Consider the following 24,645-nt stretch of genomic DNA (forward strand, 5'->3'; position numbering starts at 1 on the left):
GGCCAGGGAGTGGAGCCTCTCTCTCCATGACCTCCAACTCTTGAGTAAACATCCCAGATCTCTAGTGTCTACCCTCTGCACACTCCCCTCTGTGGCATCTTCTACTGATTTCTTGGTCAGTCTGCAAACATTCCCTGAAACTGTATCTCCAGGGAAAGCCAGTCTGGCCAGGTGCAGCAGGGTGGGAGCAGCAACCCTTGTGAAACTTTGGCTTTATTTATTTGCCTATTTGTCTCTAAGTCTTGACTCTATGGTTCTTGATGGCAGGTAACTTGCTTACTTTATCCTTATTTCCCCAGTGACTGGCATACAGTCTGATACTTGCATTTGATAAAGGATTGTTGGAAGGATTAATGAATGACAGAATAACATCACTGTTAATCTATCTGTTATAATAGCTAACTTTTGGGGAGTTCTTACTACATAGCAGGCTTTGCCCTAAGCAATTTACATGCATTGGCTCCAAGAAGTCTTCACAACCATAAATCAAGTGAGGATTAGGAAATTTAGAGAGTTTAAGTAACTTATATCACTCACGTAACACAGTTCACATAGTGTAGAACTGGAATTTGAACCAAGGCAGATTGTTTCCAGAGTCTACATTCCTAAAAACTACCAGCATGGTGAATGAAGAACAGCTCTGTACCTAAAAGAGTTCCACTTCTTTTTTAGCACAGAGGATGGGCCTATGGTGATTGGAGCAGGTGTCCCACAAGAGCATCCACAGCTTTGGGACAGTATCAGCCTCAGAGAATGGAAGCTGGCATGGTGGAGGCCACATAACCTGGGCCCATGGAGAGAAGCCAAAGTCTTTAGGATCAGAAGGACAGCAGGAGGACAGTCGCCTCTGTGAGGGTATTTTAGATTCTTGCTACTTATCACAGGCTAGAAAAGAAGAAGGGAGAGTGAAAGAGGAAGGAGTTTGAAAAGCACAGAAACAATAAGAACAAAACACCAAAAGCAACTAATACAAGTAATATTTACATGTGGGAGGATGAGCAGAGTATAAAGTTCTAATAGCTAAAGTTGTCAGTGATCACAGAGGAAGAGATTGAAGGAGCAGAGACTCATGCGAGAGGCAGGAGTCTGAGCTGAGAAAAGAGGAACAGGGGACCACTCCTTCCACAGGTCATAGCAAAAAGGCACCAGCTATGAATCAGGAGGAGGGCCCTCACCCGGCCAGGTTGGCACCTTGATCTTGGTCTTCCAGCTTCCAGAACTGTGAACAATAAATGTCTGTTGCTTATAAGCCAGAAAAAAAAAAAGAGGAACATGGAAAAACAGGGTCTGGGAGAGTGAGAATAAAGTGAGGGCCAGTGTTTGTAGATTATAGGAATGTAAAGTAGGTGTTTGGAGATGGCCAATAGACAAATGAAAAGATGCTCAACCTCACTAATTATTCAAGAAATGTGAATCAAATCTACAATGAGGTACCACCTCACACTGGTCAGAATGGCTGTCATTAAAAAGTTTACAAATAACAAATCCTGGAGAGGGTGTGGGGAAAAGGGAACCCTCCTACACTGTTGGTGGGAATGTAAAGTGGTACAACCACTATAGAGAATAGTATGGAGGTTCCTCAAAAAACTAAAATAGAGTCGCTATATGATCCAGCAATCCCACTCCTGGGCATACATTGGGAGAAAACTCTAATTCAAAAAGATACAGGCAACCCAATGTTTATAGCAGCACTATTTACAATAGCTAAGACATGGAAGCAACCTAAATGTCTATCAACAAGATAAATGGATAAAGAAGAGGTGGTATATATGTATACAGTGGAATATTACTCAGCCATGAAAAAGAATGAAATAATGTCATTTGCACCTCCATGGGTGGACCCAGAGATTATCATACTAAGCAAAGTAAGTCAGAAAGAGAAAGACAAATCCCTTATAATATCACTTATATGTGGAATCTAAAATATGAAACAAATGAACGTATCTATGAAACAAAACCAGAGTCACAAATATAGAGAACATGCTTGTGGTTGCCAAGGGGGTGGAGGGAGGAAGGAAGGACTGGGAGTTTAGGATTAGCAGATGCAAACTATTACATATAGAATGGATAAACAACAAGGTCCTATTGTATAGCACAGGGAACTATACTGAATATCCTGTAATAAACCACAATGGAAAAGAATATGAAAATAACCAATACTAAGGGAACTTGCACTGCTGGAATAATGCTTATCTCCATGTAATATATTGTTCACTTAGTGTATTACAGTGCTAAATTTATAAGTGTTTTATTTAATATTTTTACTATAATTAATAAGGAAGATATACTTTTATTCATATTGACAAATAAGAAATAAAGTCTCACCTCTCTTTTTCAAAAAAAATAAAAATAAAGTAGGTGTTTGGGCTCTAAACTCAGTGCACAGGCAAATTCACCGGGGGTCAATTTTATCTTTGAAAATTCTTAAAAATTCTCCATATATATATGTATATGTATGCAGTTGAGTACATTCAACCCTACAAAATCAAGTGTATATAGACTACAGAGTAACATAAGATATAATAGTATGCATATAAAAGTATAATTTTATAATATTTTCATACCATGAGACAGAGGTCTGCATGCCTTGGTTTAATGTATGTTAACTGTTCCTCTGATGATACTCCTGTATTTATTTACTGTGTGCCTTCTGAAAACTCAAAATACTCACATTTAATGTACTCCCATTTGAAAATACTGGTGTCCCCTAAAACACATTTCTTCTGAGGGGAGACAGCCTCCAAAATATTTGCTTAAAATGTGCTTCACTCTTGACCCACTGGGTAGTAGGAGGTTTGCCACCTGTTGTGGAATTAATGTGGTGTTCAGGCTTCCAACATGGGGAAGGTGGTCTGTCAACTCAGTGGAAGGCTAATGTTTATAATGAGCCCTGTATGCCATGGAGTTTGTATCCAGAAGTATTAAATCCTGAGGTTTGTAAGTTTTTACTCTGATATTGTTCAACACTCGATGCATGCACTCAATTACCAAAAAATATATACTACTAGTATTATTTGATTTTTTTTTTTTTGCAAACCTCTTTCAATATCAGCTTGTTTATTGAAAATTCCTGGAAGCAACAAAGTGCCATCTGTTTCCTTATCAAATTTCGCCCCCACAATCACAGGCAAAGATCGTTGCTTTTTTTATTTTTGAGGCTGCTTAGAAACAATGTAGTTGTATTCACAGGTCGGCTATGATTAAGTCTCTGAGGATGGACCTGGTGAATGAATGAATGAATGAATGAATGAATAAAAGAAAGAAAGGAAGAAAGGAAGAAAGGAAGGAAAGGAAGGGAAGGAAAGGAAAGAAAGGGAAGGAAGGAAAGAAAGGGAAGAAAGGAAAGAAAGAGCTTGCCCAAATTCTGAAAACAGCCTGAAAATCAGCTTCCAATTTAGAAACACATCCAAGAGCAAATTCCTCCAGGAAGCATCTCACACCCAGACAAACATGTTTAGAATGATGTCTTCTTTGGGGTATATCATCAACAGCCACATGACCTGATGGGTCAGTTTCCTGTCAGTTAGAAAATTTAGCACAGGGCTGCCTTTGCAGGTGATTTTCCAAAAGTGTAAGAAATGTACAGCATGGTTTTTCAGCCTCAGAAGATTGAGCTAAGACGAATCCCTCCAAAATGGATTTCTTAAGCTAAAAATGGTCAGAGCATCACTCTGCCAGCCCACTAGGGGAAAGTCAATATTCCAATTCTATTAGCTTCAGTGGAAACAAAGAGAGACGTGAACAGACAGTACAGAGAGTGTCAGAACATACCCTAAGAGAAAGGTGGCCTCTTGGGAAAAAGGAGAAGTGGAAAAGAAAGGAAAAAGCAAAAGCAATAACAACAAAATAAAACACTGTGATTGCTATGACTGTTTACCTGAGAAAAATACCAGTCTGAAAAAAAAGTCAACTCAATGGTTTTCTTGTGGCATTATTTTGCCAAATTGTTGATCAGACCAACCTATTCCATTTAAAATGACCAAGAAAATCTCTTGCAGCCTCCAAAACAGAAAACAGTTTCATGCGTAGTTTTAAAATTATGCTGGACCTATGTTGACATAAACACTTTTCCAAATATCTGGCACAGAACTGAAGTATCATCAATAAGCATGATATTTAATCTGTTCTGAATGATTGGATACATTATGCTTCATGTTAAAATTCTGATTCAGATACAAACATCTTGCTAACCAATTATGTCCTTTAAAACATCAGCTTTATACGGTTCTGTTATGCTTCCTCCATACCCTCAAGTTTTGGCAATATCTGGCTTTCTATTTAAATTTATTTACTTTTAAAAGCCACTCTGGGCACCTACTATAAGCCTGACACTATAACAGATACTTCATGTCAATCTTCCTAACTGCTCAATGGTACAGTTCTTATTAGCCTTTCCATTTGCAAATGAGGAAACTGACAATCCAGAGCTTACTAGATTTCTCCACATTTGTTTGATTACAAAATAGATGGTTTTTACACCACCATTACAGAACAATCCATTCATCACGATGCTTGGTAGCAAACAAAAGGGAGTCCTGTGCCCTATGCCTTTGAAAGTGTGAATCTCAGGAGTTTCCAATTGAAAGGTATAAGCAGAGTGAGTCATTCAAAGTGGAATACAGACAACTCAAGGTTAAAATACATGCCCTAAGCTACTACACCCTAGGAGTAGTCTAGACATGGGGCAAGTTGTCAAGTCAGGTTGGAACCAGATCAGAGGCTGCCAGGAAATTAGACTCAAATTAGCAGAGAGAAACAGGCAAGAAGACCTTTGACACCAGTCTAATCCTAACTGAGTGGCTCTATATGATGCTAGTCCCCACTCTTTCTCCTGTGTCCATACATTCTGCAGGCTATCCAACAGGAGGAAGCAGAAGCAGGGAGGGTAGTCTTCACATACCAAAAGTCTGAATACACTGCAGTGTGTGTTTGCACCCAGCATTGTTTAATGTTCATCTCAAAGTTGTCTATAAGAACAGGATGCTAGCATATGTTCTTAGGAATAGAAGAAAGAATACAACTTCAGTATTATAATGCTATTTAAAAATGCCACACTGACAATGTAACTTATCTCAACTACACTGCTTTGGTTTTTTCTCCTTTGTCTGTTTCTGATGAGAACAAGTGGGAGGGAAAATCTGTTCTCTACTTATAGGCACCACAGTTGGACATGCCAGCATTTGAGTGGCCTTTTATTTTTAATGTTTTAGTTGTCTTGTTTGTCCAAGAAACAAAACCTGTTCTGCTTTTCCAAAATAACCTTAAACAAGAGGCATGGTCAAAAGCATCCTGTAGCTTTCTTTATGCCTACCAAATCCAAGGGGTTGTTACCAATGGAGCAGCAGGTTGCTCCTTCTCAATGCATGAGTGTGTTTTCCCTTCAATAGTCAGAACTTCTGGGAAAAAAAGGTATGAATGCCTGGGCCTTTGTAACCTTGTCATTATGTCCTATAATGTCTGAAAGGATCTGAAAAGAGAGTTTCTTACTAGAGACAGCCCAACTGTACTTATCCTTGATTAAACAATATGCTGTGTCTGTTGAGTCATACCAAAAGGTGACTCTTCCCACTGGATCATATGTCAGTGTGGGCGAAGTTCACATTAGATGACATATGGAGAATCCCCCACCCCTTGGTCTTCCTTTCACCCTCATTTTATACCCTCTGCCATTTCTTCCAGCATCTTATTTTAAACTTCCTACCCTAACCCTAACCTGTCAATCACCTACCCATCTCTCTACCCACCTGCCTCCTACCTGTCTTTCTGTCCATGTATCTGGATGGTAGCTTGTCCCCAGGGTCATCCTCTGTCTCTAGGAAGAGACAGAAACTCATGCTCTCAGCCGGGTTCCTCCTTTGCAGTCCTGGCCAGGTCAGAAGAGGCTCAAAATCCCGTTAACATTGAGCCCTCCCACTCTTCAGAGCAGAGCATCTCCAAGACACACAAATTCTTCTCTTGCTAGAAATGACTGCCTCTCACTGTTATATAATGAATGAATTACTCTCTTCCAAAAGGGAAAAGAAGGATTAAAGAGGACTAGGGACAGAGATTTCTGTCCTACCTCATATGCCCTAACTCTTGGAGCTGTATCAGTGTGAAGTATATGAAGCTGCGGGTGGGGGCATCCCAAGTAAGTAGTCCAGACAAGAAACCAGCCACCCCAGCATGAAATCAATCTGTGTCCTCTGGTAGCTGTGGGCTACATTGAATTGCATGGCAGCAAAGTAAGTCAAGGGTCATATGTAATTTTTCTCTTATACACTCATTTATTCATTCTTTCATATACTCATTCAACATATATTTATCAAGTGCCTACAGTCTGTAAGATAACAAACCAAGTGAAAGAGAAATAATAATGAACAAGAACAAATAAGCAGAAGTAAAAAGTTAAATGACCTGGAAAACCAACAAGCTTTTTAGATACATCAGAGAAGTGAGGTCACAGGGCAAAGTGCTGCCCTAAAAGTTGGAGAGACAAAAAGATACATAGAATCACAAGTTACCAGAGAAGAAAAAACACAAGCAGAAACGTCTGCAGGAATCAGAGCCTGGGTAGGAAAACTTAAGCTGTAATCAATGAATTGCTACAGGCTCAGTGTGGAAAAATCTGAGAGATAAAAACTTCAGGGGGATCTAGTCACCTTTTTTGAGTTTTTACCTCAGGGAGCTCTACCAGTTTCTCACAGTGAATGGAGAAAAGTCCCTTCTGCTTCCATCAGGGGGAGGGAAAAATAACCTTTTTGCAATACATAAGAGCACTCTGTCCCCAACAAAACCTGCCCTAAGGAGAAACTATTTTACCAGAGACTAATATGGTATTTTTTTCAGAGCTTAATCTACTTGGGAGAAGAGAACTACCCAACCAAACTCCTTTAGCTATCTGGTCCCACCTAAGAAAGAAAAAAACTAGACTACTGAGAAGGACTGGTGAAGTTCACAGTTCAGGGTCCCAGGCTCACCAAAAGACTAAGACCTAATCATAGCATCATAGAATGTTACCCCTCCACATTACCACTTTATGCCTACAGGCCTAGTTACTACAGTGATTTTGTTTTTGATTTTGTTTTTCTCTTTACACAGTATATCATGTCTACCTTTCAATGAAAAATGGCAGGGCAAAAGACACAGTTTAAAGATACTCAACAGGATGGAGAACAAGATGAGAGTAGGAGGACTCTGGACCCACCTCTTCACATAAATGTATCAAAACCACAACTACATATAGAGCAGCTCTGCTGAAATTGACCTGGGGACTAGCAGGACTGCTCTTCTACAACCAAAGCTGTCAAGAAAGAGCCACATGGAGCATGGTAGGAAGGAAGGAGAAGCAATACACTGAGGACCCACACCCCTAGCAGAAGTCACAGAAGAGGAGGGGTACATCACAGATGTGAGGATCCTTTCTGGGGAGCAAAGGGTTCAAACCACATATTAGGCACTCTGGCCCTAGGGTCTGACACCAGGAAGACAATCCCTTAGCTGGTTTGAAAAACCAATGGAGCTAACAGAAGGGCTGTAAGAAAACCAAACTCCACTCCTGAAATGCTTGCACAGAACAAGCTTGCTTACTCCCAGTCAGAGTTCACAGGCAGCAGACTGAAAACTGCCTGGTGCTCTGCTGAGCTGGCAAGGGCCACCCCAGCCCAACCCCGAGCCCTCACTGGGATCCTGCTTCAGCCCTTCTTGCTCCTGCACTGCTCCCCACTAAGGCGGAGGCTGCCACTGCCAACAAGAGTGAGCACTTAGAGGGACTGGAGCCAGCTCCAATGCCAGTCCTGTCTCTGACCAGCTGGAGGCAGCCATTGCCAGTTCACTCAGGAGGGAGCAAAAGTAGCTCCAGGGCATAACCACCATTGCAAGCATGCATACCTGCACACATGTGGGAGGGAGAAAAACTACCTCAGTAGTATGGCACCAATCCTTCTAGTCCCAACCCATGTGCTAGCCAAGGCATGCACATCAGGGGAAAAAGTGAAACCAGCACAGAAACACAGGCCCAAGCCCTCAGACCCCAGCCATGTCCCCAGCCCCCAACCAAGGTAGAGATGGCCATCATACCTAGAAGAAACCCAACTGCTCAGGGCTCCTGCTCCAGCACCTATGGCCCCAACCCCACTCCTGAAAAGCAGTAAAGTCCACTGAGCATAGGAGAGGTCCCAGACTGCACCTAACTTTGGCTCTAGCCTCTCTAGCTCCAGCCCTACTTCCTGTCAAGGTGGTGGCTGCCAGCACCTCCAGTCAAGGTGGTGACTGCCAGCACAAATGTGGCACATGCTTACTTCAGATCCGGCCCTGAGCAAACTCAGCCTGCACAGGGATGCTCCCACACAGGGACATACCATCAAGACTTAGAAAGGTAACTGTTACACCAAATTTCATAGAGACAGAGAAAGTTAAACAAAATGAGAAGACAGAGGAATATGTTTCAAATGAAAGAACATGAAAAAAAAAAAAAAAAACCCTGAACCCTAATGACATATAGAAAAATAATTTACCTGACCAAGAGCTCAAAGCAATAGTAACAAGAATGCTAATTGGACTTGGGGAAAGAATAGATGAACACAGTAAGAATTTTAACAAAGTACTAGAAAATATAAAAAAGAACTAGTCAGAGCTGAAGAATACAACAACTGAAATGAAAAATACACTAGAGAGAATTAACAGCAAGTTAGGTGATACAGGAGAATGAGTAAATGATCTTAAAGATATAATAATGGAAACTGCCCAATCCGAACAGCAACAATAAAAACAAATGTTTAAAAAATGAGATTAGTTAAAGGGACCTCTAGGATAACATCAAGCATACTGACATTCTTATCAAAGCGTTCTCAGATGGAGAAGAGAGAAAAGAGTAGAAAATGTATTAGATGACATTATGGCTAAAAACGTCCCAAGGCTGAAAAAGGAAACATATCCAGGTATAGGAAGCACAAAGAGTTCAAAACAAAATAAACCAAAAAAGACCCACACCAAGACAGAAGTTAATTAAAATGGCAGAAGTTAAATACAAAGAGAGAGTTTTAAAGGCAGCAAAATAAAAATGAAGAGTGACATACAAGAGAACCCCCATATTGCTATCAGCTGATTTTTCAGTAGAAACTTTGCAGACAAGAAGTGACTGGCATGATATGTTTAATTACTGAAAGGGAAAAAAACCTACCACCAAGGATATTCTACCCAGCAAGCTTATTCAGAATTGCAAGATAAAGAGTTTCTCAGACAAGCAAAACCTAAACGAGTTCACTGTTACTAAACTAAGCTTACAAGAAGTGGTAATGGGTCTTCTTTAAGTGAAAAACAAAAGGCTACAACAAGAAATAAGAAATTATAGGAAGGAAAAAAATCCCACAGGTAAAGGCAAATATATAGTAAAGTCTGTGGATCAACCACTTAACTAGGCTAGTATGAAGCTTAAATGACAAAAGTTGGAAGATCAGCTATAACTATAATAAACCGTTAAGGGATATCCATGAAGATGTAAAATATGACTTCAAACAATGTGGGGAGGGGAGTAGAAAATGTGGAGTTCTAAAAATGTGTTTGAATTTAAATGACTATCAGTTGAAAAGAAGTAGATATAGTTATAAGTCAACATATATGATCTCCATGATAGCCACAAATCAAAGAACTACAATAGATACACAAAAACTAGAGAGAAATGAACACCAACATAACACTCAAGCAAACTTTCAAACCACAAGGGAAGAGACTAAAAGAAGCAAAGAAGAGAGATGAACTACAAAAACAACTAGAAAGCAATTAATAAAATGGTAATAAGTACATAGCTATAAATAATCACTTTAAAGTCAATGAGCTAAATGCTCCAATCAAAAGAAATAGGGTGACTGATTGGATAAAAAAATAAGACCCAACTATATGCTACCTACGAGAGACACTTCCGAGCTAAAGACACATACGACTGAAAGTAAGAGGATGAAAAAAGATATTCTATGCAAGTGGAAGGAAAAGAAGCTGGGATAGCAATACTCATATCAGACTTTGTTTTAAAGTATACTTTGACAAAAAAGAGCTCACTACTAGGATGCTCCCAGTTGCATGGAAAAATTGATGCTATGTACTGCCTTAAGTTAAACAGCTAAAATCACTGTGTAGCAGATGAAGGAGGAATGGATTAAGGGGATTAATTAAATGGACATGCTGAAATAGGTAAGCTATGTATAATCAGAAGACTCACTAAATGATTCTGTTTCACAGGAAGACCCAGAGGACATACCAGTTACCAAAGCCATAACAAACGTGCTGATGAGAGGAGAATGAGCATTGCTAACATTTTTAGCAGTGGTTCTCCTCTAGACTGTAGGACTGACTGTAGGGGAAGCTATTACAGGATCTAGCTCATTCAAAGCAACAGGATAAATTAATACGAGGTGAGTGAAGTCGTGTAGGGTATGTCCTTAATCCAATATAACTGGTCTTCTTATAAGAAGAGAAGAGACACAGAGGAAAAATAATCCTGTGAAGACACAGAGACACATGAAGAGAGAATTTCATGTGATGGTTGAGGCAGAGATATAACTGCAGCCTTGAAGCCAAGGAATGTCAAAGATTGCTGGCAAATCACCAGAAGTTAGAAAGAGGCAAGAAATGATTCTCCCTTATAGGTTACAGAGAAACATGGTTCTGCAGACACCTTGGTTTCTTTTAGCCTTCAGAACTATGAGAGAATAACTTTCTGTTGTTTTAAGCTACAGAGTTAGAGCTATTTTGTTACAGTACCCCTAGGAAAAATGCAACAAGTTCAATCAGGTAGTAACCAAGATCTCAGCTGCTATGCCAGATATTGCTCCTTTGCTAGAGAAGATCAGTATTGCCTCCAGTTGATAGGATATAACCAATGATTTGGTAAATTAATTCTTTTCTATCCTAATAATAATATACAGAATAATAAACAGTTTATAACAGATACCAATATAATTATCATTTTGCTAACTCTCCTGCTTTCTGTCTTAATATAGTATAAAGAAATCTGGACAGTATAGGCACCAGAGTGCATCACGTTGATTTACTACCTCAATAAGAGTAAGTTCATGCGGCTGTGGAAGCAAGAAGTGGCTAATATGCTGAAGGCCTTGGTAAAATGCATGCTGCCTAGAGTGGGAAAGATAAAATCTATTCTGGTTTAGAGGCCAACCACATCTATAACATTTAGAGTTCAAGTGGTCATGATGGTGGAGGGGCTTTCTCTCCTAAGTAAAAAATAGATCACTGCATCTCTTATCTCTTAACATGAAGAAGAAAGCACACTGCCTGGTGGGCCTCTTCAGATTCTGTGGGCAGCTCATTCCCCTTACACCTGAGGATGCTTTCTTGGCTCATATACCAGACAATGTGAATGGCTTTAAACTAGGAATGAGACCCACAGCAGGAAAAAACTGGGCATCAGTCCAGGCTGCAGTCAAATAGTCTTGCTGCTTGACCCATAATATCCAGCAGACCCTACCGTGTTGAAGATATCAGAGGTAGAAAATAAATGTACAAGTTTTGTGGCAAGACCCAAGTTTTGTGATAAGACAATCACAAATCAGCAAAGGACAACAGACCCTCCTTATCTTCCATAATCAGATGGATCAGCTGCATTCAGGGTGCTATGGCCAATGACTACTTTATGACACAGGAATCCCACTTCTGGACATTAATCTGCAGAAAATAAAATCAGAATCTTGAAGACACACCCTCACCCCATGTTCATTTAAGCAGTATTCACAATAGCTAAGATATGGAAACAACCTAAATGTTTGTCATCAATGAATGGATAAAGAAAATGTAGTATATATACTATGGAATATTATTCATCCAAGAGAAAGGAAATCCTGCCATTTGCCAGAACATGGATGAACCTGGAGGGCATTATACTAAGTGAAATAAGTCAGACACTGAAAGACAAATACTGCAGAATCCCACTTATACATGGAATCAAAAATCATCAAATTCATAGAAGCAGAGAGTAGAATGGTGGATGCCAGAAACTGCGGGCAGGAAAATATGAGGAGACGTTGGTCAAGGGAGACAAAGTTTCAGTTATGCATGATGACTAAGAACAATACTGTACTAATAACTGAAATTTGCTAAGCGGGTAGATCTTAAGTGAAAGGAAGGGAGGGAGGGAAGGAGGGAGGGAGGGAGGAGGGACCTAGAGATTCCCATACTAAGTGACATAAGCCAGACAGAGAAAGATAAATGTCATATGATATTGCTTATATGTGGAATCTAAAGAAAAAAGATACAAATAAATTTATATATAAAACATAAATAGACACACAGACATAGAAAACAAACTTATAGTTACAAAGGGGAAAGGGAGGGGAGGGATAAATTAGGAGGTTGGGATTAACATACACACGCTACTGTATATAAAACAGATAACCAACAAGGACCTACAGTATAGCACAGGGAACTATACTCAATATTTTGTAATAACCTGTAAGAGATAATAATCTAAAAAAAAGATATATATGTATGTATAACTGAATCATTTTGCTGTACATCTGAAATTAACACATTGTAAATCAACTCTACATCAATAAAAAAATTTAAAAAAATAAATAAAAGAAAAAAGGAGTAAAGGGAAAGAAAGTAAAAGAAGAAAAAGAAAATCTGACTGAGATGATGGATATATTAATTAACTTGATTGTGATGATTATTTCATATGTATATGTATATCAAATTGTCAAGTGGTATACTTTAATATATACAGTCTTAAATTGTCAATTATACTTCCATAAATCTGGGGAAAATGCAGTGAGGTATTATTTCACACTCATCTAATTCCCCTCCTTCTATGCCACTTGCCCACCGCACCCCCCAAAAATCAAATCAAATAATATCAGGTGTTGGTAAGGTGAGAGAAATTAAGATTCTCATACACTGCAAGTGGGGAATGTCATTTGCTACAACTACTTTGGCAAGAGTTTTGGCATTAAGTAGCAAATATGACTTAGTAATTCTACCACTAAGTATACCTTAGAGAAACTCTTGCCCCTATGACTGGAAACATATGCATATAATCAATATATATATATATATCAGAAAGAAAACTGTAAAGGAAAGCAAGAAAATGTTCAAAATTCAGGCCATCTATTCATTACCTGTGAAGGGGGAAGGCAAGTTATAAGATTAAAGAGGGACACAGAAAGAGATTATTTGCTGGTATGCTCTAATTCTTAATCTTGTTGATGATCACAAATGCTCATCTGATAAATATTCATTTACACACAAATATACATAGTTTTAATGCATTTTATACATTTTTATATGTATGATACATCTTATAATAAGAGAATTCAGTGGAAGAATTGAGATTAAAATCTAGGGAGAATTACCCTAGAGCCCATGGTCTTAATAAATATATAGTCATATATATTAGTAAATAGATTAGTAAATAGATGAAGTATTAAACAGATGGAATTTTTGCTAACATTTACTTTCCTTTCAAAGTTGTTTTTTTTACTTTCTTTATGTCCTTTTAAAACAAGTTTATTGTAGTACAGCTGATATACAAAGAATTGCATACACACATTTAATGTGTACAGTTTGATGAGTTTGTACATATGCAAACACCTGTGACAGCATCACCACCATCAAGGTAACAGACATATCCATCACCTCCCAGAGCTTCCCTATGTCCCTTGTTTTTGTTTTGTGCTAAGAATGATTTTGAACCTACTAGTGCACAGTCACCAAGATATGCTTCCACTTCTTAGTTCAGTGTTTGACACAGTTAAACACTTTGAATGAATCGTCTCTCAATCCTCACTACAAACTTATGTGGGAAATACCATTTTTATTTCCAATTTACAGATGACGAAAGACTGGAGCAATCAGACAAATGAGAAATACAGGGGTCAGGATTCAAGCTCTGCTGCATCTGTCTCCAAAATAAGTGTTTCTGAGAATAGCCAGGTATTGCCTTTTAAAAAACCAAAGATTAATTTATTTGTATTCCTGCCTCTTCATAGATAAAACTACTGATCCATATGCATAATTTACCACTAGTGACTATTTTAGTTCCCACATTCCAGATGTTCCCCCTTAGGTACAGCTGGCTGGTGCACAAAATGTACAAATAATGAACTCCATCAGGCCATGGCCTTTATTTTTGACAAGCTTCTTTTCTGCCATTTAAGCAAAAATTTGTAAAATTGAGATAGGAGTACATTTAATAAGTTAAATTAATCTCTATAATTTCTTGTTGATATGCAGATGAGGCCAAAATGATTGCAAAGTCCTGAGGGAACACTGCCCATGGTGGCAACTTTCCTGTATCTCATTCGCAACTTCCTTTCCTAGGCCCTTTCAGTTCATTTCAAATTGGACTAATTTTTGTATTCGGGCATACAATTCCATTGTATCCTTTATGAGTATCTTTTTGCTAAAGGGATCACACAAGAAAGAGAATGAGACCTTTAAAAGCCTCATTTTTATCACTTTACTTAGTGGAAAATTTTGGGAACAATTTGATACAGTTGACTCTTCAAACACCCTGAAGTTCTATTTCTGAGATACCAATGAATATTAATAAGACTTCAAATGATTTGCTGGAAAAACTAGAAAAAAAAGGCAACAGATTGCAGCATGCTGAATATACAGTTCAAAATAAAGAAATAGTTATTTCGGTTTCATATTAACGTGTAAACCGGACTAAAGCTCTATCTCCTATGTTGACTTTTTTTTTTTCTGATACAAAACCTGAGAGTTTAAAATAAAACTCACAAACTTCCTTTAAGTAAGGTTTTGGGCTGAAGCTTCCAGACTTGGAAGTGTGTGTATGTATGTATACACAACATACACACACTTACATGCAACTGGTATAAATTACAGATGGTTTTAGGGGTTAAAATAGCTCCAATGTGGCTTTACCAAGGACTCAAATTATGTGACCTCAGACTCATTTTCTTCTTCTTTTAATCTCCTCTTAGCAAGATTTCCTATTTTCACAGGTTAACTCCCACTCTCTTTCATTCTCTCCCTGCTGCCCCCGCCCCCCCCCACCCATGCCATTTCTAAGCAATGCTTTCTCAGAATCAGCTCCTTATTCAGTAAGGCTCTTTCAATATGATTTCAAGATGGGTAGCAGCATATCAGCAGTCCCAGACTTCCTTGTCCATGTTCAGCTGGGAAAGAATCAACCTGCTTTTTCATAGCTTAACTAAACACCTTTAATTGTGTCTCCTATTTTGGGTCTTGTGCCTATGCCAGAGTCTATTGCTTTGGCCAGGAAGATAACATATGTTGAATGACTTAAGAAAATTGGGGCCAAGTAGCAGAACTGGGAGTGAGATCAATTCCATTCATGAACATGACAGGGAAATTTGGTGTACTGCTAAGAAGAGGGAAAGATGAAATGAATATTAAAGAGACAAACATCAAATGCCCATCGCAACACTCACGTGGAAATTCAAGTCAAGTATGAGGAAATAAAAACTATTGCTCTGGGTCAATCCAAAGTGGGGAAAATCAGGCTTTTTGTCCCTGAAGATGGCACAAAGTGATAGAGTTGGGACGAGTGAATGCTAATCACAATGTTATCTTCACAGATCAGGGGTGGTCCCCTACCTTCACTCTAATCAACTTTCAATCAATTGTTCAGATTTTGATTGAGTTCAACTATATGTAAGTAATTTCTCACCATTGCGCTTATTTAAAATGAAATATAATTTTCCTCTTTCTAGAATCTTTGCTAGACTCTCTGGTTAAAAGCTTAGTGATCAGATAAAAATTAACTCATTTTGGATTGTACTGAATTGCTTGCATCCAATGACTACATTAAAAAAAATTCCCTCATTTAACACTAGCATTAGTTCTGAGTATGTGCCTCAGTGTTAAGTGAAGAGAAAAATCAAATCCTTGATATTTGTACATGGAATGGATGTAAGATATTACTGCAATTTTATTATATGTATTATTTTCCATAATTACCCAGCCACATAGAATATCTACACTTTAGGCACTTGTTCTCATCACTAAATATAATATTTAGCTTGTAGTACCAAAATTCTATGCTTATGAATCAAAAGGTTATCTGGGAGAAAGAATCTTCATGGAAGGTTGCTTGAAATACGTTCAGTTTGTCAATTCCTCCGTATATTTCTTGAATCTACCCAGATGGATAAAGGACAGTATATCTAGGCTACATCAACATACTAGCCATACCAACGGTGATTTTCGATGAATTGTGCCGTATAAAACCCCCTTACCTTTATCTAGGGTCATTGGAAAAGATAATAATAATATTATAGCAATAATTATAAATTTGTCATTGTATCCCCTTTTAGAATATTGTCAGATATGATGCTCCTTACACCAAACTGTCCACTTTACAATAATTGTCAGGAAGGATTCCGTCTCATTGACTAGCAAGAAAATTGGGCTACCCCTAAACAGTATCTATATTTTTATACTGTGGACTCTGAAATTTGCATAACTAATAACCTTTCTCTCTTTTGCTAAAAGCTTAGATCCAAATTTTTCATTCACCTGTAAGCGAATATATTGATGAAGGATAGCAAATTATGGCAAATTCTGTGTAATAAATCCTCCTTGCTGACTCCATTGCAGATACCACTAATCAAACATGGCACTATTTCCCATGAAATGTGGACTCAGAAGCCTTCTCAACCTAGTTCTTCAGGCAGTGCTGCAAGTCCAGGGCTAGTCAGTCTTTATGTATAGATGGATTAGTAATTCCTTTTTCTGAGCATGTTTGATATAACCAGGGCAAGTTGAGGACAGGATGGCACTCATAAGACAGACCAAGGAGAGTAAGAATCAATAGAGACTGGCATGGTAGAGCTGAGAAAAATGCAAGGCATTCATTGGCTCTCCGTAGAGGCCCACTTGGTCCACTTTTGACTCACTTTCTCCTTATCCCCTCTAAAACTCACAGTACTGAATTTTTATGTCTTTAAAAAAATAAAGAAAATAATAGCCTCTAATTTGGGCTTTATTTGGCCTCTACAGTTGTAAGACGTAATTCAAAATGGATCAAAAATATACCCTAGATAGAGCTTATAATACTGCACAAGCTCCCACTAAAACTTTGTTGCTGCTCTGTGACATTTCAAAAATAGTAGAATCTGATGAGATGGCCAGTTCTCCAGTGTACAATTGCCACTCATATCAGAGTCCAGAGCCAGGAAATAAAAAGCAAGCATCTGCCTTTCTCTGCAGTTTCTGCAATGAGATATAGCAAGTTCTCCTTTGCTTATTTCTATGGATTTTATATATGATATAAAGGAAGAAATTGTTCTACTGAAGCACAACAGAGTGGTACACTACCTGTGTGCAGAGCTTCAGTTTACATTTTATTACACAGAGTTTCCAATATAAATCTCACTGGAATGTAAGCTTCCAAAGGGAGTCTGTGTCTTCTCTCTTTAGAATGGGTCCTGACTGATGATATGGACTCAAAAAGCATTTGATAATAAATATTTATTAGTTCAGTAATTTTGGCTGAAAATTAGAGAAAACTAAGACTGGCTTAAAACTGATTGGTTCAAAGGGCTAGAAATCCAGAAGTAAGATGGGCTTCGAGACTGACTTAATCTATGGTCTCTGGGCCACTTCTCCTGCTAGTCTCTTGGCAATGCCTCTTTCTGTGTCATAGTGTCCTACTCTGCCCATGAGCAAGACAAAGAATGATACTCAAAGGAAAAATGTGGTATTCATTAGTATTCACCAACAGATATCTCTGGTTTCTTCCCTGGTGCCTGTAGATTGCACATCCCTTCTCCCTTGACGTTAGATGTGGTCGTGCAATGCTTGCTAGTGAAGTGTGATTGGAAGTTATTTAAGTCACTACTTGGTGTGGGCTCTAAAGGCCAATCTCCTCTGCTACAGTGATGATCAATGTTCTGGAGAGTGGCTGCTCTGCCAGCCCATGTCCATGGGAGAGGATGGAGCAGAGGAGAACCCCCATGCCACTTATGATGGAAATTAATATAAAAAGTAGATAAACTTTTGTTATTGTAACCCACCAAGAACCCAACCTATCCAGGCCAATATAAAGGAGACCATTCCTGGATGGTCTCCCAGAAAAAAAACAAGAAAGACCTTAATATGAATCCCCCAGATTCCCTCCTTATAACTCATTGGTGTCAATTCCCATCTCCGAGTCAATCTTCATCAAGGGAGATCACTGCTGTAAAGCAATCCCTAGATCTTGGATCCCAAATTCAAATTCCCCTGAGCCTCCTGGAATGTATAGCGGTATATAAAATCCTGAACAAAAGAGGGTTTCTTTAGGTAAGATAAAAAAAAATTTCTATCCACAAGTCAATGTAATTTTTGCTTCCTTCACTGGGTTTCAGAGGGTGCTTAGTAGTATGTCTTCTTAAGAACAGACAGTAGAGGGCTTCCCTGGTGGCGCAGTGATTGAGAGTCCGCCTGCCGATGCAGGGGACACGGGTTCGTGCCCCGGTCTGGGAGGATCCCACGTGCCGCGGAGCGGCTGGGCCCATGGGCCATGGCCGCTGAGCCTGCGCGTCCAGAGCCTGTGCTCCGCAACGGGAGAGGCCACAGCAGTGAGAAGCCCACGTAATGCAAAAAAAAAAAAAAAAAAAAAAAAAAAAGAACAGACAGTAGAAACTCTTCCTGCACATTTCCTAGAATCTCAGCAGGACCATTCACAATAGAAAACCAATATCACAAACAATGTGTTTAAATTATTCCCTCTTTCTCTTTTGGAACAAGAGATAGGGTAGAAAGGATAAAAGAGTAATGGTAAATTCACTTTTTATTCATATGCTTTTATCTAACTTAACTTTTTTATCTATACCCAGCATAGGTAATAAATATCCACATAATTAATTCCGAGTAACTGAGAAAGTTCAATTGGCTTTACTGGATTCACTAGTAGTACGCTTAGTGCAGAATATCAGCAAACTATGGGGGTCGTCTCTGCAATTACTGTTTATACATTTTTAATTATAATCTGTCTCATACAGTCATCCTCCCAAACATTTCCTAACAACCAAAACAGAACATATTTCTGACACACGAAAGATTACTTCAAAATCAAAAACTTCCTTTAGAATAAAATATAATGGAATTATTTGGTCCTTTGAGCATAATATATATTAACTCATCCCAAGTTTCAACATTAGAATGAGTTACATGGGGAGAAAGTAACTGTGTAGTTGATTCTAAAAGTCTTATACTAAAATCTTCATCATTTTGGTTAATAACCTCTGTGTTTATTGTTCTAAAGCCCCAAAGGGAGTAAAAGCACAGCAAACTATGCTAGAAACATCTTAAGGATATAAAAACCATTTAAAATAAAATTATGCAGCATGATACAGATACAAGTGAAGTTACCCTAACTCACTTTACCTTGAGTCTAATTTATAGCAAATAGCACCTCTAGTTTGCATGCTTAATTTCAAAGTACTGAAAGGTACAGAATTAAAACAAGACTGAAGTCCTAAATATCAGTAACAATTCAGAGATTGCTAAACTTCTGTTCCCTATATCTTCCTTTTGGCACATGGAAAATCTTCCAACATTATCTGTTATATCAACCATGAATCTCCAATGTATTTGTTCATTTATTCATATGTGAATACATTTGGAGGCATGAGAGAAGAAAAGAGGAGAGAGTGTCTTGGTTACCAATGTTGTTAATTGGATAAGCACTACTGTGCCCAAATGTATATGACAAGGTCTTTGGAAAAATTATGTCCTGGATTGTATCTTTGAGTCATGGTTGCTCATTTTACTTCTTCAAGATGTTTTCAAAATGGAACAGGAATTTTGAAAGATGTAACTACCTACAGCCAAGACAATAATCCTGTGCCAGGCATCAAGGTCTATAAAAATTCAGGGCAGCACATAAACGATTCATTTCCTAACTCATTTCATTGCACATCCTGCAATAAAGACTACAGAGAGTCTTAACATCTGAAAAAAAAACTTACCCTCTATGCCTAGAGAGGAAGACTAAAAATTATTCAAACACTTAAGACACTACAGCAATCTAAAATGACATTAGAAACTTGGTTAACTAGAAGTCAAGCAAATAGAACCTTAAAATAAGCTAAGAACTAGAAGAAACTCTAGGGGCCATTTAGTCCAACCTCCTGGAAACACAATAATCTCTTCTTCAATATCCTTTTATCAGTGGTCATCTACCTCTGTAAATATATTTCCAGGAATGGAGACTTCCTTCTTGAGATTACCTATTCCATTCTCAAACGGTTATAATCATGGGATCATTATTTATCATGATGGAGGTGAAATCTTTCTCCTTCTAATTGGCTACAGCTTTTCATTTTAAAATGACAAGAAGTGAGTCTTATTTTTCTTAAATTAATATTATACTCTAGTTTTAGATTATAAATAAGAGAGAAGCATAAAAAAACAAGTAGAAATCAATTTTTAAGTCAAATATTCAACATCCTTGAGTATATTCTATGATATGTCTATATTTTCTACCAAATCCTCACCCTTGTATGTCCACAGCAGGAACAATAAACATAAACTTATTCATGTCACTCTTCTCTATAAAATCCTTCAAAGGACTTTACCTTATCTTAGGATAATGTCTAAACTTTTTACACGGTTTATAAAGCCCCACATACTCTGGCCTCATACTACCTCTCTATCCTTCTTGATTCTTATGCTCACCTGAAAATCAATGATCCATTTATACTAAATGTATTTCAATACTTGGAAATATGACACTTTCTCTCTTTTCCTTTTACTTCCTGAGATGCTCATTATTCTCTCTGTCAAAAACATTCTTTCACATCTCTTGCTCTTTTGCATAATGAATTCTAATCCCATATCAAACATCTCTCACAAAGCCTTCCCTGACCATCCAAATTTGGATTTGATGCCTCTCCCACAAGGTCTCGTGGTATCCTGTAGTCCCATTAACATACCCCTTCATATACTATATCAATACATTACTCACAAGAACTGTAAGCTACATGAAAGCAGCAGCTCTAGGAACTCATTCATTATTTCAGCCCTTGACTCTGTTATAATGCCTGAAAAACAGTTGACACTTGGTAAATACTTGTTGGATATGTAAATAAATAAATGATCAAATATGAATAATAAATATAAGTCAGCACAAGGCCACTTATGCAAGAAGAACAGAATTATTTTTAGTATATTCCACCTAATAAAGCTGAGAATAACCTAGTGTATTTTGGAAAGTTTCCAACAACCAAAATGATAACAGAAAAAAAACATTTCTACCTAATTAAACTATGAGGTTATTGTGGTTAAGCTCTGTATTTTTTGGGTTAATTTTAACAGTTCTTGGCACAGGGGTAGTTGTTCAGTTATATCTTTGCTGGTAGACTTCTTTAAGTCTTGTTTTCTGATTAAATTGTGGGACATGTTTTTATAAAATGATACAGTTCCATGATATTATTTTTCTTTAACAATAATTATTAGAAGGCCTACAAAGAAACAATTATTATTCTCAACACTAGAGGATGTAATGACTCCAAATCAATGTTCTTCTTCCTTTGAAATGGGGTGATGAAAAAGAAGATTGTTTCTAACTCTCATACCTAGGGTGGACCATTAAGTCACTATATGTTACCTCTTATAGGATAGGATCATGAAAAGGAATTGACAAGGGGAGTAAATAAATGACCAAGAGATGGACAATTTGCCTTGTAAATCATAAGCACACATCCAGCTTTCCTTACTACCTACCCAGTGTGTACCTACAAAACAGTGAGCCAGGAGAAAAGACTGGAGCTGGATTTTATGTAATCAACGGCATAAGTTACTGCCTGGCCCCATTACACAAGAGCTGTTTCAACCTTGAATGTGGCCTTTTGTTTGAATGTATCGCCATATGTTCCCAAATTGCTGTGCAAAGACTGATTGTTCCACAGCCTCCTATTAATATTTTGCCTGGGCATAATGTTCACTTTTAATTGTCTAAAATGTTCCAAATTTCCAAGCAATTTTTAAAGTAATTGTTAAATTTTGCAAGTAGAATCTGTTATTCTATGACTGAATTGCACAGTCGAAATATATGAAAACATAGTGATCTGAGTTAGGATGCCATAGAAGACAGAGATGACAATTGTCACTTTACAGTTGAAGGAGTTGAGATTGAAATCCAGAAAGAAAACTTCAAAAGATTATTTTCTTTCCACTGCCATACTATTCATATTCAGCTCATTAGTCTTGAAATAACACAGTAGAATGATGTTTTAGGGAATTTAAATCACTTGAACAATTCTCATTCCAGAGTTTCTAGAAAGGATAGCATATGTCCCTAGTAAAAATTTTAATATTAATGGCTTCAATTCTTCCTTTGTTTTCTTCAAGGACACAACCAGTGTGATTCCAGAACTCAAAGGGTAGGGAGGAAACAAACTGGAGAGGAGGTCTTCATCCCCCTCCTCCCCACATCAGCCTGCCTGTCCCCCTTCATGCTATTCTTCTCCAAAATGTAGCACCCAGTACACCCAGTAGTCTATGACAAAGGTGATCTACGTGATCTAGGACAATCATACAGCAGCATGCTATGAGAAGCAACAGCAGAAGACAAAAAGCATTCTCTCTCTCTCTCTCTTGCACAGGCACACACACTCATGAGTGCATACACACACATTAGTCATTTTTACAATATCCTTTTGGCAAAACATGAGATCAGAGGACATATGAGACATCAAATTGGCACCACCTTAATCTTGCATTGTCCAATTACAGTGTTGAAAATATTGTTTCCATGTTAGTCTCCCTTTGTAGACTTTCCTCAGGGAATAGGAACTTTGGTTATTACTTATGTTTCTAGTGTCTCCTGGGGACAGAAAGGCATAGTGATTAAAAACATGAACTCTGGAATCGGACACACTTGGATATGAACCCTGGCTATACTACTTAATAGCCATGTGATTGCAATTTTCCACAGTTGCAAAAGGGACTGAATACACTTGTGAATGCTACAGGGTATGTTTATATTTTCTGTATCCTAAATAAGAAGGTACACATTCAGCCTATGTATAAGCTAAGACTTAGAGATTTGTACCATATTACCCAAGATCAGACATCTTATAAGTAAAAGAAAGATCTTAGATTTATACCCAGAGTACAAAGATTTATACCCAGAGTATAGATTTATACTCTGACTTTCTAGCCCATGTTCTTGATTGATCTGCCATACTTACGCCATGGTCCCACTTGTACTGGGAAAGTGAGTGACTCTCTTACAATAAATGAAAAGCCCTACCTATGTACTTACTTCATAACCTGGCACATTTGCTTAAGGTAAGCACATTCTATCATCAAATGCTAACAATGTGACCTTGAGCATACTTAAATTCTGTTTCCTCAAATGTGAAATGGGCATCATGATAACACTAATAACTGTTCTATAAGGTTAAAAGGATTAAATAAGTTAATAAGCCTAAAGTATTCAATACTTAGAACCTAAATGTCACATAGTAAGCAAGCATTATATGTAATAAATTTATTCTTATTAGTGTTTTGTTGTTATTATTAGTATTATTGTTACTTAAAGCATATAATGAGCTACAGAGATCCAACTTTAAGTGACTTCAACAAATAGTGATATAGTTCTTCCTCATGTAGTTAGGGGCTGGATATGGGCAGCTCTGGCCGTGGTTCTGTGGCCCAATGATACCCAAAGAGGACAGAATTCTTTCTTTTTCCTCCCCTATGCTTAGCATATTGCTTTTTTATTCTCATAGCTTCAGAATAGTTGCCAGAGGTCCAAGATGCATGCTTACATTCAATTCAGAAAGAAAAGAAAAAGGGACCAAAGAAGTAGTGAAAGCAATGATTATTCCTTTCATCAGAAAAGTGAATTTTTTTGAGTGACTCGAAATAGTGGTGATGGGCTGGGGGCTGGGAGGGGGTGAGTTTATATAACAGGATTATCGTCACAACATCATAAGTAATAGTGAGATAAACTTTTTTTTTAATTTAAATGGTTAAATAATCCCTGACAATAATCCTAGCATGGAACATTATGGATTTGCAAAATGCAATGTTCACAAAGTCTGTATAATACGGAAAATGCTTGTGATATAATAGTCACTGAAAAAAAAGATAAAAATTGCATACAAAGAATGGACATAATTACATAAAAAATATGCATTAAGAAAAAGCCCTGAAGAAAAGACATTAAAATGTAAACAGTGAAAAAAAATTGGGTGTGATTACACAATGTAATTTTGTGCCTAAATCGTTCATTGACTCTTTTTTTTAAGGATATATATTTTTTAAAACAATTGGTTTAACTCTAAAACTCCGAGTCTGTCCCTTTGAGAACATTCAATTTAACAATGAAACTGTTCAAATATAATCTGACATTGCTTTCAGAAAATTATAAGGTACTTTTAACTTAAAAAAGAAAAAGTGAACTTTTTCTCAAAGGCCATCCCTGCACTCCAAAAAGGCATCCACTTATGTTTCCTTGATGAAACTACAGTGCATGGCCTCCAAGGTAGGCCGGGAGGGTGCTTTTTTAACTCTCTGAGCTTTTATGTTAGAGATGGCCAAAAGAATGGGTTTGGGAATGGATGTCAGGTTGCTGAATCACACCTGCCCACTGTGCTCACACAGAGGAGTTAAGAAGTCCTGAAATATGAATTAAGCTGATGGTGAAAGTGTCATCAATATTCATTCAATGTT

This window comes from Hyperoodon ampullatus (assembly GCF_949752795.1).
Source record: "Hyperoodon ampullatus genome assembly, chromosome: 4".
Taxonomy (NCBI): domain Eukaryota; kingdom Metazoa; phylum Chordata; class Mammalia; order Artiodactyla; family Ziphiidae; genus Hyperoodon; species Hyperoodon ampullatus.